The sequence below is a fragment of the Drosophila kikkawai genome, chromosome 3R (assembly GCF_030179895.1).
Source record: "Drosophila kikkawai strain 14028-0561.14 chromosome 3R, DkikHiC1v2, whole genome shotgun sequence".
Lineage (NCBI taxonomy): Eukaryota > Metazoa > Arthropoda > Insecta > Diptera > Drosophilidae > Drosophila > Drosophila kikkawai.
The window spans coordinates 5,520,466-5,537,017 of record NC_091731.1 but is presented as its reverse complement, the minus strand read 5'-3'; the positions used below and the strand labels follow the sequence as shown (position 1 = coordinate 5,537,017).

The 16,552-nt window shown below is 53.2% G+C and overlaps 1 protein-coding gene across 1 annotated transcript in view; it reads right to left on the bottom strand.

Annotated features, from left to right (window-relative positions):
* The window catches only part of lovit (loss of visual transmission), a 464,165-nt gene that overhangs the window by 423,534 nt on the left and 24,079 nt on the right, over window positions 1–16,552 (bottom strand). The gene's annotated exons all lie outside the window — the stretch shown is intronic.

The following is a 16,552-nucleotide window of genomic DNA, read 5'->3' as shown; positions in this document are numbered from 1 at the left end:
CGAACAGGGGATAGCCTCGTGATCGCTCCCCGTATATGCGTCGCTGATCTCCCATTTGACATTATGGGAGATTGCACTGCTCGCAAACGTGAGGTCAATGATCGAGGCAGCTCCCGCTCTGACAAAAGTGTGCCGTTCTCCGTGGTTCAGGAGGACAACATCCGTCGAGGCGAACGCCTCTAGCACCACCCGTCCTCTGGCTTTGGTCGATGTGGATCCCCACTCCTGGGCCCAGGCATTGAAGTCGCCTCCAACTATCACGTTCGCCCTACCGCGCAGGTCGTAGCAAAGTTCGTCGAGATTCCTGCTGAACGCCTCCAGCGGCAGGGTAGGCGCGAGGTAGCAACTGTACATTCAAAAGCCACCAACTTCAGCACGCACAAAGCCATCGGCTACACGGATGCAGGACATCCGAAGTCGCCTGTCGCTGCATAGCCAAAAATCCGCCTTGCCTTGTGGCCTGGACTGGAGGGGCTCGCCTCTGCCTGGGGACGTCACTAGGCCCGGCTATGCCGTCTTGTTGGCTGACCCTTCTCCACGGGTCAGTCTGGACTGCCCGGTCCTTCCTTGGTACTACCGCTGTCTGTTGTGCCTTGCTTTCTACCGGCTTCCCAGCTGGTAGAATCTGGGAGCATCTGCCGCATACGCTCTTCGGCTCGCTCGTTTTTTCGGGCTCCACTGCTGACTGCTCGATGCCGGTTTTGAGCTTCCGCATCTCTGCTATCATCGCCTTCATTGCGAGGTTGGTATGGCGCACCTGCTTCTCGTGCACCAGGCTGTGGAGTTCGTCCAGCAGCTGTCCCAGCTTGGTGACGCACTCGGTGCGAGTGAGCGTCATCTCCTGCTCAACCTCAACGTCAGGGGTGGTCTCCTCCTAGGCGGCTTTGCTTCTCTTTGGTAGCGTACCCTTTAGACCGCTCGTCGGGCTGGCCGGGTCTCTGCCCCTCTTACACTTGTGTGTGCACTTGCGAGGTCCCTTGTTGGCCAGGGGTTTCCCCGTAACTATGCAGGTGGGAGTTTTACCGCTCCTGCTCGGTCGCCAGAGCCCCGTTTAAAAGGTGTATTGGTCCGCTCCATGACCTTTACCACCTTAGTGTTCCTCAGTGCGAGCCTTGAGTTTGGGTTTCACCCGTTTTCCACTACCTCCTGCCAAGGATCACGAGCAGCAGCCCTGAAAGCTATGCTACATTTTGCATTTGCAGATCGCATATGCACGTCGTAGCAGGTAGCTTTTGTCACGATAGCGCCACCTGCCGGTCGGTTTGCACAGCGCCACCTGGTGGCGGCGGAGCGTTGCCAGACCTGTGCACTATTCGAAGCTTCTCAACACTCGGTCACATCTGATCTCGCCAACAGCTGACGTGACTGGCATATGCTGCGGGGGCAGCCACATTTACCACGAGAGAGAAGCTCGCGAACGGAGGCAACAACAACCATGAAGGTTGTCGCGGGAAATATTCTCACCGCTCTCGCCGCTGGCCCAGATCTACGGTTTGGAAGATCGGACTCCCTGGATCATCCATGGACACCACGGGGTGACGCCGCAGGTGAGCAATCTCAACCGCTTCGCGTGGCCGCTCCGCATCCGATTTTGTGGGGGGCCCTGCCGCAACCCCCACACCACGCGTACATCGGGGCAGCACCGCCGCGGCGCATCCGTGCCCGGCGACTTTTTTTTTTATTCCAATTATTTTATTCCATCTTACAATAACTAATAAACTATAATACACTTAAAGTTACAACTAGGACAAGACGGAACAGGTACATGGGAATAGAAACTCACGCCGTGCGGTACCGCCGCCTGGCATTGCTTCGCGGGCGTGGAGGCCCCTACTCCGGCCGCTCCTTCCGCCTTCGCTCCATCGCCCTGAGGGTCTTCATGGCATGAGCGGAAAATGTTTCTGCCGCTTCCCAAACTTTTGGGTCTTCCAGCATCCTCGGCACCAAAGTTTCGGCGCTAATCAAGGATCCCGCTGCTTCCTCCAGTTCCTGTCTCTCGAGGCCGAACCTGCGGCACTCGAAGAGAACGTGGTGCGCATCCTCCACTATGCCAGAGCCGCACTCCGGGCACCAGTCTTCCGCCTCGTGGCTAAAGCGCTTCAGGTACTGGCGAAAGCATCCGTGGCCGCTAAGCACCTGGCTGAGGTAAAAGCTCACCTGGCCATGCGCCCTCTCTACCCACCGCGCTAGGTCTGGGATGAGCCTGTGCGTCCACCGGCCTTTCGGAGAAGAGTCCCATCGAGCTTGCCAGTTCTCCATGCTCCTTCTTCTAGCGGCATGCTTCACCTCAGCGTGGGACAGCGGTGATCGCCTGTCCTGTAGGGATTCAGAGATCTCCTTCCTCTCCCGAATGAGCTCCGTCAGTGGGACTTGCCCTGCGATCACTAGTGCCGCGTCCTCCGAAATTGTCCGGAACGAGCATGCGATCCGGATGGCACATAGCCGGTAGGTCGCCTCCACTCCTCGCATGTAGCTTTTGACCGAAACAGCTTCAGACCAAACTGGTGCCGCATACAGGATCTGCGCGGTCACCACAGATGAGAGGAGTTTCCTCGTGTACTGCCTTGGACCTCTAGTATTCGTTAGCATCCTGGAGAGCGCTCCAGCCGTACCGCTGGCCTTTTGGTGGACGTACTCCAGGTGCTCCTTGAAGGACAGCCGGGTGTCGATGATGACGCCCAGGTACTTGATCGCCCTCTGCGACCGGATCCTCGTCCCTCCAACCAGCACGCTAGCAGTCTCCACCGCTTTCCGACTCGAGATTAGGACCGCTTCCGTCTTGTGGGCCGCCAGCTCCAGACCTGCAACCGCCAACCACGACTTTACGGCTTGGATGGCCGAGTCCGCGCGCGCCTCCACAGATGCTAGCTCCTTTGCTACCACCACTCTAGCGACGTCGTCCGCAAATCCAACCAGGTTGGTGCTGACTGGCATCGAAAGCCTCAGCACGCCGTCGTACATTGCGTTCCAAAGGAGAGGACCCAGGACGGATCCCTGCGGGACCGGCTGAGACGTTGTGCTCTTTGGGACCCATGCTCGTGTCCATCATGAGTACCCTGTTGCTGAAGTAGCTGTGAGCTACGTTCAGCAAGTACCCAGGAATGTTAAAGTTCCTCAGGGACTCTAGCATACGGCTCCGGTCTGCCGAGTTAAAGGCATTCCTGATGTCCAGGGTGACCACCAGGCAGTAGGACTTGCTTCCTCCTTTCCACCTGGTTCCGGCAATGGCATCCTGCGCCAATTTGACTACCTTTGCAATGGCGTCCAGCGTAGACTTCCCTTTCGTGAAGCCATATTGCTCCGGGGAGAGTCCACCAGCGGCTTCGATGGCTTGGCTCAGCCGGGTTGAGATCACCCTTTCGAATACCTTGCCGATCGTGTCCAGCAGACAGATCGGTCTGTAGGACGATGCTTCTCCTGGTGGCTTGCCAGACGTTGCCTTTTCCATCTGTCGGGGAACGTCCCCTCCAGAAGGCACTTGTTGAACAGGCCGGCAACTTCGGACGTCAGCAGCGAGCCTTCTTGGGCTTCAGGCTTCTACCGGCAAGGAGAACCTCAGCTTCCGTGACCCAACGGATGTCGCCCAACTCGGTGCTGGGGCAGATCAAGACCTGCCGACCGCTCGGGAACAGGGAGCCAACTATCCTCTCCAGCGTCGCTGGGTCGGTTGGGGCACAGCCACCCGCATTAAGCCTCTTTACTACCATTCTGTAGGCTCCTCCCCATGGATCCTCCTCGGCGGCGTCGCACAGCTTGAGGAAGCAATTTCGTTTGCTGTTCTTAATGGCAGTCTTGAGCTCCTTTCTTGCTGCCTTGTAGCGGTCGTTACACGTAAGAAGGCGCGGGGTGCCTCTAGCTCGCTGCAACAATCTTCTGCTGCGGTGGCATTTACGGCGCAGGTCCGCGATCTCCTCGCTCCACCAAAACACCGGGGAGTGGTGCTTTCTGAACGGCCTTCTTAGTAGCATGCTTTGGCTGCAAGCGCCGTCCACGGCCCATGCCAGCTTGTCGGCCGTCTCGTTGGCTCCTTCTGCTTCGCCTGCCGTGAAGCCCTCGAGGGCATTTGCAAAATCCCGCGGCCTGAAGGTGTCTTGCCGGAACGCCTTCCTATCAGGGAGTAGGGACCCACTCGTGCGAGGCGCGGCGCCTATCGAGCACTCGATAGCCTCGTGGTCGCTGGCGGTATAGGCCTCGCTGATCTTCCATCGGGCGCGGCTGGCCAGCGCACTGCTGACATAGGTGAGGTCGATTACCGAGCCCACCCCAGCCCTGCTGAAGGTCTGCCGGGAGCCTTCATTCAGAAGGACTACGTCCAGGGAGGCGAAGGTCTCCAGCACCGCTCGGCCTCTGGCGTTGGTCCGGGAGGATCCCCATTCCAAGGCCCAGGCGTTGAAGTCGCCGCCAACCACGACGTTGCTCCGCCCACGCAGATCGCTGCTCAGCTCGTCCAGAATCCTTCCGAACGCCTCCAATGAGAGACTGGGTGCCAGATAGCAGCTGTACAGCCAAGTGCCGCCGACTTTCGCCCGGACAAAGCCTTCCGCTGCTTTGGTGTCGCACATCTCCGGAGCATCCGCTCCGCAGAGCCACAAGGCCGCCTTGCCAGAGCGGTCAGTGGCCCAGACGCGGCTGGTACCGACCCTGTAGGGTTCGCTCAGGACTGCCACCTCCGAGCCCAGCTCCCGCACCGTCTGCGACAGGAGATCCTGCGCTGCCCTGCAGTGATTCAGATTGAGTTGAATCAACTGCATGCAGGCTTAGGATTCGCATACCCACTGTTCGAGGCTGGACATCCCCTTGCGCCTTCCTTGTGCCTCGTCTCCTTCCTTCCAGCCGCAGAGCATATGAAGCAAGACGGCTCCTTGTTGCACGAAGCCGCCTTGTGTCCCGGCTCGCCGCAATTAATGCAGCAACCGCTTCTGTCCACAGGGCCCTTGCAGTGGATCGCAATATGCCCTGGTTCTAGGTATCTGAAGCACCTCACGGGACCAAGTCGTTCCCGGATCCTGCAGATGGTCCATCCAATCCGAACTTCACCTCTATGGAGGAGGGCTTTGGCAAGGGATACGGGAAGGCTGATTATCGCAGTTTGGGTTTCAGCGAAGCTGCGGCGCATGCTCCGCACTTTCACCCTCTCCGCCTCGAAGTTTAACTGGCCCGCGAGGGCGGCGCAGACCTCCTGCTTCGTCGCGATCGGGTCGATATTGCGCACCTCCAAGACGAGGACTTTTGAGTCCTCTGTCGTTGCGCGCACCGACGCTATATCTCCGAGCACCTTCTCGATGCTCTCCCTCATTGTCGTGGCGCTCTCGGCGCTACCTTTCGCCACCTCCAGGAGCAGGTTGCCGTTGTTGGTTCGGCGAACCTTTGACACACAGCGTCCCAGGTCCGACAGCTGCTTGTCCTCTCTCCTCGTCACCATTGCGAGCACCTCGCTGTAGGACTTGCCACTCGCGTGGACAATGACAGCGTCCGGGCGAGTGCTGCGCGCTGTTCTCGGCTTCCTCGCCACGACCTCCCAGTCGTTTTCGGGGTTTGCCTGGCTCTCAGGCTTCCGGGCTGGCCTATGCTGCTCCGATGCATCATGCACCGCCGATGGCGGCTTCGCACGGGGCTTCTTGGGCGCCCTTGCGCTTTTCTGCTGGGCGAGGGAGTGGCGGGGCCAGCACCGGTGCGGGTAATCCCGGCGCATCTGGCTGGCTTAGCCTTCTCCAAGGCTCGGTTTGGACCGAAGCCTCCTTTTTCCAGGCGGTCACCGTTTGCTGCTCCTTGTCCGCGCTTTTGGTGATCTGGGCGCATTTCCGGCACAGGTTGTTTGCGACCCGGCTCTCCTGCCTGTCGCTGACACCTGCCGCGGCCGCACTGCTTGCTGCAAGGATGCTCGAGTGCAGGGTTTTCACACTGGCAATCATTTCTCTCAGCGGCACGGTAATATGCCGGGTCGACTTATCCATCATTCTAGATGAGACCTCCTGCAATAGATTGCCCATCTTCTGCAGATCCTGCAGGCAGGCTGCCTTCTCTGACGCCTTGCTCTTCTTGGCCGGGTCCCTCAACCTCTTAGGGGGCGGCGTAGAGCCTGTGCTCTGCCCACCTTCTTGGGCCTCGTACATCGGTGGCGTACGGGAGAGCTTATTGCTCCTCCCGAACGCCGCCTCCTCCTCCTCATCCCTCGGTGCACATGGCGAACTCGCTAGTGCAGACCTGCCCGCCAAAGGGTTTTCCTCCTCCATATCCGGCTAGTCAGTCCGCGCAGGGCTCCCACGCTGGCCAAGAATTTCCCCCCAACTCGGTCCCCGAAGCCCGTTGCTCGGGACACCGCCTAGGCGGGGAATCGGGAATTGGTCAGATCCGAGACCTTTTTCCGCCTGCCAGCTGCGCGACCTTGCACGGTTCCGGGTTGATAATTAATAAATTAATTAATTAATATGCCGATTTAAATTTAAAATTTAAAACGGCACAGGGCGGGAAGGCTTAACCGCAAGCACTGTCCAACACTAAAGTGTGCTGTTAAGCGCGGCTGTACAAGCTCCCGCGATAGCGTTACCCAACACTGGATCAGCTGCGATCAGCTGTGTTTGTGTGCCAAAAAGAAAACGCGGGGAAAGGCTTGTGGAAAGTGGAAAGCAGCGAGAGCGCAAAAGTAAGAGTGGAAGGCGTCTGCTGGGAAGAGAGGCTGGAGTTCCCCCTCCCCCTTGTCCACCGGTTCCTGAGGCGGCTTGGATTGCCGAAAAACTTTTGGGCGTCCGGAGCCTAGTGGAGCCGAAACCAGGAACGATCCGGGTACGTACCTGTGTACCTGGGAGTCTCACACTACACTACACGCCTTTTTACACGCCTTTTTCAGGATGCCTGACACGCTTAACCGACTTAAAAGGATAATTTAGCGGAGCGCGGTGGAAACACAACTTGTACGTATATCACTTGTACGTATCTGGATGTGTGTGTGTGTGTGTGTGCGCGCTAGTGATGCGAGAACGGGGAACAAAAGATAACTACATATTATCGTTTAAGCTTAAATTTATACAATTATTAATTAGGTATAATACAAATCGTAAACTGGAAATATACAAAGTTTATTTTACAAATTGAGAAATGATTCGTGGGCGTTTTGTTTTGCTCCGACGCCGGTTTGTTTTGGTTTTGTTTTCGCTGCTAGCTGCTGTTGCGGCTCTCCATGAGCGTTGGCGGCTGTTGTTGTTGCCTTTGTTGTAGCTCTCTATGAGCGTTGGCGGCTGTTGTTATTGCCGCTGGCTGCTGTGGTTGTTGCTGCCGGCTGCTGGCCGCTGTCGTTATTGCCGCTGGCTGCGCTTGTTGTTGCTGCCGGCGGCGGGCTGCCGTTGTTGTTGACTGCGGGTGCTGTTGTTGTCGACGGCTGGCGCTGGCTACCGTTGTTGTTGGCTGCTGGCGCGAGCTGTTGTTGTTGTGGGCTTCTGGCGCGAGCTGTTTGCCGGTGTTGTGGCCGTCGTCACTGTTGTTGTTGCTGACGCGGCTGCTGGTGGCCGTTGTTGTGGCCGGCGTCGGTGGCCGTTGTTGTTGATGACGCGGCTGCTGGTGGCCGTCGTCGGTGGCCGTTGTTGTTGCTGGCGTGGGTGGCCGTTGTTGCGGCCGGCTGGCAGTATTTGTGGGGAGTCAAACGACTCCTCACAATACAGAGGGGGGAGGGATCGTCATTCAGTTTGCCTGGCTTCGGGATAAGCACGAGCCTTTGCTGCTTCCAGACTCTCGGGAAGGTACGTTCGCCGATACACTTGTTGTACAGCTCTTTGAATAGGCTCATGTTTGCTTTGATTATGGCGTGCAATGCCGCGTTTGGGATGCCATCTGGTCCCGGGGCCTTGGAAATTTTGCTACTGGCCACCGCGCTCAGGACTTCCTCCTCGCTGGTGATAATAGCTCCGCCCGCCGCTATACTGGGTAGCATTAGAGGCGGCTGTGCAGGGAAGAGGGTGGAGATTATCGCTCCAAGCTGTTCCTGGGCTGTTGGGGTCTGTCTGTTGAGCTTACCCATGACGAGCTTGTAGGCAGATCCAAAAGGTTCCTGGTCTGCCTCATCGCACAGCTGCTGAAAGCACTCTCTCTTGCTTGCTCTAATGGCCACCATTAGGGCTTTTTTCCTTTCCCTGTAGCGAGACTCAGATAGCTCAAGCATGGGCCGTCCACGGTTTCGTTGACACCTCCGTCTCGCAGAGATGCACTCTCTCCTGGCTGTGGCTATCTCTTGGTTCCACCAGGGGACTGGTCGCCTTCCATTGCCCCATCGCAAGCTTCCTTGATCCTCGCAGATACCACATCCGCGCAGGTGTTTGCGTCGCCAGAAATGGTATTACCATCATGTTTTCTAAGAGCGCCTCGACATTTTGGGTGCCTACCTTGTAGGCAGTTTAAAGGTTGGTTAGGCCCGGCAGGTAGTGACTCGTCTTTATGACTATCGCTGCATGGTCGCCGTAGGTGAGGAGGTCACTCTCGGCCTGCCTTGCAGTATGTGCATTTGCCTCCATCGTTAAGGAGGCAGACATCCAAGGTCGCCAGGGCATCTAGTGGTTCCCCTCTGAGTTGTTGCCGTGCTCCCCCATGCGGTGGACCACGCGTTGAAGTCCCCGGCAATTATTACCGGGGATCGTCCCCGGGCGTCTTGGGCAATCTCCTGGATTACATCCTTGAATGCATCTATGTGCATGCTCGGCGGAGGGTAGCAACTGTATATTGTAGTCGCCTGGCACTTGGCCCTGGCGTAGCCAGGTCTCGAAGCTCTCTGCGATAGGTGGCCCGGAGGCTCTCCACAGCTCTAGATGGCTGCCCCACCGTCCGCGCTTTGTTTCCATACTCCTTCTGGTTTTGCCTTGTAGGGTTCGCTCAGTGTGGCGATGTCGATTCTCTGCTCGATAGCCGTCTGCGACAGTAAGTCTTGGGCTGCTCTGCAGTGGTTTAGGTTAAGCTGGAGGAACTTAACCATTCTGCATGTGCTTGACGGCCCTCTGGTATTCTGGGCAGGTCCTGCTCATTGTAGCGTACTCTGCCTCCTTCGCGTGCTTGCCTCCTCGGGTGCATAGGATGCACGTATTGTGCTTGTGGCCCGTGCCACAACATTTAAAGCATGACTCCTGTGTGGCTTTAGTTATTGCGTCGTAGGCTCGGCATCTTGCCGAGGTGTGTCCGAAGCCCATGCATTTGTAGCATCGCTTTGGCTCGGTTTTTTCTCGGATACGGCATACGACCCATTCGATCCGGATTCTGCCCTTTTCGAGCAACCTCCGCGCATGCTCTGGTCTAAGGTTGACCATCGCTATTTGGGTTCCGCCGAACCCTTTTCGCATCCTAGGTGAGGCGTCTCGTGGTATGTCGCACTCTTCTCCCGTAAACAGGGCCATGATGACCTCCCCGCGCTGGTCATGTCATCCAGGTCGCGAATCTCCACTTGAATCATCTCCTGGATAACCGCCACCTATGCTTTGCCGGAGATGGCAGTCTTTAGGGCTCGCAGCTGCTGCGTGGATGGGTCCAGGGTTTTCGGCATCCTTAAGGGGAGTCCACCATTCACTGTTCTCCGCAGTCCTTGCACATTGTCCTTGAGTCCCTGTAGAGAGGGCTCAGTTTTGACAATCTTGAGCATGTCTGCGTATGTACCTTCGCTACATTTGATTATGATTGCGTCGGCGCGCTGCTTCCTGGGCATTGCCGGTTGAGGTGCACGGCTCCCATTTTAATCGCCGCTCGCAGCTTTGACTTCTATGCTCTTAGGTCTGGGTTTTGCCTTGACCTGCTGCCATGCCGCATTTCTCGGTCTGCTTTCGGGCACAATGCTGTAGCTTCTTCATAGCTTGCATCGAATCGATCGTCCCCTGCGTGACGTGCCGTACTACCTTCTTGTTATTGCTCTTAGTATCGGTAGACTTCGCGATCATTTCGTCGAGCATTGATCCTAGCTTCTCAACTAGCGCTGGGGCATTAGCTTCGACCTTTTGCCTCTTGTGGGCTTCAACCTGCTTCCCGTCAGGGCTCACCGCGTCCCAGCTTCGCTTCGGGGTTGCCTGCTCCTCGTTTATGTCGCCGAAGACAAAAACTGGCAGATGCACCTTCGGCGGCGCTGACACCGGGTGAATCTCCGGCGCGCTGGCCGGGGGCGAGTGTTGGACCTTCTGCTTGAGTCGCTCCTCAGCTCTCGCTACCTGGTCGCAGCTTCTCCTCGCTCATCGCACCTGCTCCTAGGGGGGCCCTCGGTGCGCGGGGATTTCCCCCTGCGAATGCCTGATGGGAGTTATACCGCTCCTTCTCGGTCCCCAGAGCCCCTTTTAATCGGCGCCGCCTTAGCGGAGGGGTTTGAAAATAACGAGTTCCTTGGCCTTGTGCTCTTAGCCCCACCAGAGCCAACTACGGAATGCGAATGAAAATTCCTAAACCCTAATTTAAACACAAATCCAAGCTTGATTTAAACCTTGAATTCAAGTCAAATCAAGTCTTGATCCAACTAAAATCTAGAATCAAATAAATATAGAATCTAGATCCGAGCCGAAACCCAACTCAAATTTAAGGCAAATTTATTTTAAATATCAAGGTTCAAATCTAGATCTGGACCCAAGTTCAACCTTAAGTTCAGGTCCGGATTTGGAATTTAAATTCAAATTAAACAAGTTTTATATCAAAATTAAGTTCCAACTCAACTCCAATTCTGTTTTAAATTTGGATCCCAATAATCTAAGTGTAGACCAAATTCGAGCTTGAACCCTAGAGTCTAGATTTGAATTCGTGTTCGAATTCAAACCCAAATTCCCAAATTCAAACCTTAATCCAATCCAAGGCTTAAACTATAATTAAATTAGATTAAAGTTAGATCTCAAGTTGTATTAGAACTTAAATTCAGGTAGAAATGCTTACGGCTTAAATTTAAGTTTAAATTTTGGCTGTGGCTGGAATTTGTCTGCTCGCGCTTTCCAACACTGCGCGAGTGTGAATGCTCGCTGCGCATGCGCTGCAGAACGCTATGATCAGCTGATTGTTTGTTGCGCCGGAAACTATTCCAAGCCGTGAGAAAGATCGCGGGAAATGGAGCCGCTCGCTGGACAGGAGAGAGTCCCCCCCTTGCCCACGGGTTCCTATGGCGGTTCCAAGTGCCTAGATTCGGGTAGCCCAGATAGTCAGCGGGGTCCGATTTTGGTACGTACATTTCCCGAGCTGTCTCACAAGTAGTAATATCACCTTTTTGGGGCCTTTCGAGCCGTCAACACTAACTTTTACTTTGGAGCTCGGAAAAACACGTCTAATCACTGTGAAAAAACAAACTGTCTGTCACACCAATTTTCCGATCGTTATGTGTATATAATGCGGTTTTTTCCCCTTTTCAAGTCGTTATGATTGCCTGTGTGAAGCCAGCAACACGCGGTCTTTTCACCAAATTTAAGTTCAGTTTTCCACGAATTCCAGCGACGCCAGAAATACGGGGCCTTTTCAAGTTCTTCGAAAGATCCGTTTTCGTAGAATTCCAGCGGCGCCTTGCTTTTCACACTTTTTTATTTATTTATTTATTTATTTATTTATTAAGAATTGCAAATATCTGTCATTTTGAATCCATATCCTTACCTCAGACCGGATAAGGAGTGTTTTTTAATGATATGCTCCGACTCACATCAGGTGGTCAGAGGCAAGGATAGGTGTCTTAAAATATTATTTTTGTTAAAGTCTAATGACATTTCAAAATATAACAGAGAGTACATGTCCTTGTAAAGCGAACAAAAAATACGAAAAGGATCGTGTGCCTCGAAATTAGTTTTACAAATATCCAAAGCTATAGGCCGAAAGTAACGTGATGGCCTAGAAGGAACTGAAAAGTGTATTTGCTTAAGAAGATTACTGGAAGAAATGTATCCATTTATTAATTTATGCAGGAATATCGCGCCATGGCAGGTCCGACGATCCTTAAGAGAGGGCAGGTCCAGAAGGCGTAGTCTGTCGGCATACGGAGGAAGGTGGCGATGTGGGTCCCAGTCTAAACCCCGAAGAGCGAACAAAAGGAATTGTTTCTGTATACTTTGCATATTGAGGGGTCCATACGCACGAACAATATTCGAGTATGGGCCGAACCAGGGATATATATAAGAGTTTTGTAGTGTAGGGATCATCGAATTCCTTAGACCAACGTTTTACGAAAGCAAAAACACCCTTTGCTTTGCCAACAATTATACCGATGTGATCGGTGAAGCTCAAGTTGTGGGTAAATAGAATACCAAGATCCGTTACAGAGTGAATATGTTCAAGAACACTCGTGCCTAAGAAATAGTTGGCCTGGAAACAATTTCTGCGGTAAAACGACATGTATTTACATTTGGAGTTGTTAAGAAACAATAAATTGTGAGTGCACCAGGACAACATGTTGTTTAAATCAGCTTGCAAAAGCTGAGCAGAGTCAAGATTCACAAGAGGCAAACATAGTTTTACGTCATCAGCATACATCAAGACGTAAGAGTGGAGAATAACTTGGGGCAGATCATTTATAAAAATGCCAAATAGAAGAGGACCGAGGAGGACCGTCTTCTTTTTTTCAAACACCAGCTCCATTTAGTGTCTAACTGCACTTTTTCCACATGTTCATTTTCACATTACACGCACACGCATACATATATGCAAAAGTTGCAGGGCCGCGCAGGACCTGCTGATGCAGACAGTGCGCGACCTGGACGTGGAGGTGGCGGTGCTCAGCGAGCCAAACAAAGCTGCTAGCACACACGGCTGGGCCACGGACCGTACCGGCAAGGCTGCGATATGGATGTGTGGACGGGAATCCGGTCACTTGTCCGACGTCAGATCGGCGGATGGCTTCGTTCGCGGAAGAGTAGGCGGGGTGAGGGTGTACAGCTGCTACCTGGCACCGAGCCTCACCCTGGAGGCGTTCAGCAGCACCATCGATGAGCTCAGTAATGACATCCGAGGACGAAGCAACACCATAGTGGGTGGCGACTTCAACGGCTGGACCCAGGATTGGGGGATTTCGCCTCCCAGGACATCGCCTTGCTCAACGAGGGCATCCAGCAAACATTCAACAGAGCTGGAGCTGGGTCCATTAAAGACCTAACGTACGCTAGCATCGCACTAGCCTGCCAGGCCAGGTGGAGAATCAGCGAGATCTACACGGCCAGCGACCATGAGGCCATCCTCGTTTCCCTCGGCGAGAACCCACCCCGCAGAACGGTTCCGCCTAGCGCAAACAAGGCGTACCGGCAGGACACGTTCAACGCCCAAGCGTTCTCGAGTGCCCTGGCGGGCCTAGCCACCGACGAGACGGACTGTGCCAACACGCTCAACTGGCGGTCGCCGTCGAGCGTACATGTAACGCAAGCATGCAGCAACGGAAAACATTCCGAAGGCACCACACACCTGTTTACTGGTGGAACGACGATATAGCAACTCTAAGCTCATCTTGCATCCGAGCTAGAAGGCAAGTTCAGAGAGCGCGCGGCTCCCCGAACCTTCTAGCCCGTAGCGAAGCGTATAAGATCGCAAGGGCGGCCCTGAAGAAGCGATAAGGACCAGCAAGAAAGAGTGCTTTCTCAAGCTGTGCGACGACGTCGATAAGGACCCTTGGGGCGGGGCCTACCAAAAAGATCGACCCTGGATGCCATCGAAACGGTCACTAACCTGGCAGCGAACGCCATCGCTGGCGCTAGATGGAAAAAAGGCGCCAAGGAGTACTGTCTGGTGGTAACACTAGACATCCGGAACGCCTTCAACTCTGCGGATTGGAGGCGGACACTGGAGGCTCTGGAAGCCTTTAACGTCCCTGGCTACCTGCTGAGGATAGTCCGCAGCTACTTCAGCGAGAGGACTCTCATCGTGGACACGTCCCTGGGCACCAAAACACACGAGGTCTTAGCGGGAGTCCCGCAGGGCTCCGTCCTGGGAGATCCCTATCCAGGATCCTACTAAACATCAGGAGGCCGAAGCAGTCCAAGAGGAAGTTGCTCACGAGCGTCGTCACGTCGCAACTCCTCTATGAAGCCCCATCCTGGGCGGAGGCTGCGAGAGCTACGCGAGGGGTGTGGAGGGAACCTACCGTCTATGCGCCCTAAGAGTAGCGTGCGCCTTTAGGACTGTCTCCACCGACGCGGCCCTGGTCATTGCCGGAAAGGTGCCGATAGGTGAGCTGGTGCAAGAAGATCAAGAAGCCCTCCTCCTATGTGAGCCGAGAAACCCTTTGGCCAGGCGCGAGGCCAGGAGCAGCGCCAGGCGCAGGAGCATCGCCCGTTGGCAGTCCAGTTGGGACAGTTCCACAAAGGGCCGTTGGACAAACCGCCTGATTCCGGACATCCAAGGCTGGGAAGACCGAAAGCACGGCGAGGTAGTCTTCTACTTGACACAGCCACTCAGTGGACACGGTTGCTTTCGAAGCTACCTCAAGCGATTCGGCCACGACACAGAGGACCACGTTCTTTTCGAATGCCACCGATTCCACCTCGAGCGGCTAGCACTGGAGGAAGTCGTGGGCGTTGCCATCGGAGCTGACAATGTGGTCCCCACCATGTTTGCCAGCCAGAAGGCCTGGGACGCGACTGCCACTTTCGTGGCAAGCGTCATGATGACCATTAGTACCCTGGAGACGGAGAGAAGGATGCTTAGCGGCGGTACCGCGCGACCATGGCCCTCTACACTGCATCAAAGCACCCTTCTACCCAAAAACACGCAGTCTTCGTTTTTTTGTTGTTATGTGTTAATAAGTTCTTGTGTATGTTGAATAAATGGAATATATTAAAAAATATATATATATATATGCAAAAGTTTAACCGCATGCAATTTTGACGAATTGCGAAAAGAAAAAATTTCAGAATGTTCTTTTATATTATTCCTGGACGAGCCCCCAATATTTGTAGGGTTATAACTTTATTGAGTTTCCCACAAATGTTTACTTATTATTATTTACTGAATTTGATAACTATTAAACAATTTACATATCGACGCATTTCCGCGAATGTATCATGGGTTGAAAAATCTAATTTTACAGGAGAAGCTCTTTTTTTGATTTGATCTCTTAGGAAGCACTGAACAAACCATAAAGTTGAAATTTAATTTTTATCGGAACTATAGGGTTTTCAGTTATAATATTTCACAGGGTAGTGATACACTAGGTGCCTAAGAATTTTGCATTAAAATCTCAATTTCGAAAAAAAGAGACATACGATACTATCGCGGAAATGCGTCGATATATGTCGCGCTTTTTCTTCAAACTTAACAACCGCTCAGCTCTTCTCTTCTCTTAAGTGTGCCCGCATAATGCATGCCATCCCGAGTCTTAATACTAGTCTTACATTAATGGATATACTTCAGCATATATACTTCACTAAAATACTTTAAAGATATACTTAAATACACTAGGGATACTCTTCTACAAATATACCAATCCTACATATATAAGGTTGTCAAAAAAGTCTTGCGGTATTTTAGGTAAGTATCTTTGCAAGCGTGTAGTTCTAGTTTTATTCGTCACATGGGCTTACACTAGACCTTTTTGGAAAGCTCTTTTCCCGCGCTAACATTTGTTTGATTTGTGGTTGTTTGTTTTTAGTCGTTCGTGAGTTATACCGTCGCGAACATGGAGCAAAATAAAGAGAAAATAGGCATATTTTACAGTACTACTACGATAAAGGCAAAAAAGAGTCTCATGCTGCCAATAAAATTTGTGCAGTTTATGGACCCGATACAGTTTCCAATTCCACCGCATAACGATGGTTTCAACGTTTTCGTTCTGGTGCAGAGGTGGTCGAAGATGCCGAAGGCCTATCGTCGAAAATTGCGATAATATCGCTGAATTGATCGAAAGAGACCGGCTTGTAGCAGCCGTAGCATCGGCCAAGAGCTGGGCATGAGTCATCAAACCGTTATAAACCATTTGAAGAAGCTTGGATTCAAAGAGAAGCTCGATATATAGGTGCCACACGACTTGACGCAAAAAAACATTTTTGACCGTTTGGATGCATGCGAATAGCTTCTAATTCGCAACAAAATCGACCCTTTTTGAAGCGGATGGTGACTGGGAATGAAAAGGGGGTCACTTACGAAAATGTGAAGCGCAAACGGTCGTGGTCGAAGAGCGGTGAAGCTGCCAAGCCTCGATTGACGGCCGTTCTTCTGTGTGTTTGGTGGGATTGGAAGGGAATCATCCACTATGAGCTGCTCCCCTATGGCCAAACGCTCAATTCGGACCTGTTTTGCCAACAACTGGACTGCTTAAATGCAGCACTCTTCCAAAAGAGCCCATATTTGATCAACAGACGCCGAATTGTCTTCCATCAGGACAACGCCAGGCCACACACATCTTTGGTGACGCGCCAGAAGCTTCGGGAGCTCGGATGGGAGGTTCTTTTGCATCCACTGTATAGTTCGGATTTCGCACTACGTGATTACAACCTAACTCTGTCCATGGCGAACGAGCTTGGTAGTCGGAAGATGGACACAAGAGAGTCCTATGAAAATTGGCTCTCCGAGTTTTTTGCCAACAGGGAAGCGAGCTTCGTTAAGATGGGAATTATGAAGATGGCATCTCGTTAGGAATTCGTTATCGAACAAA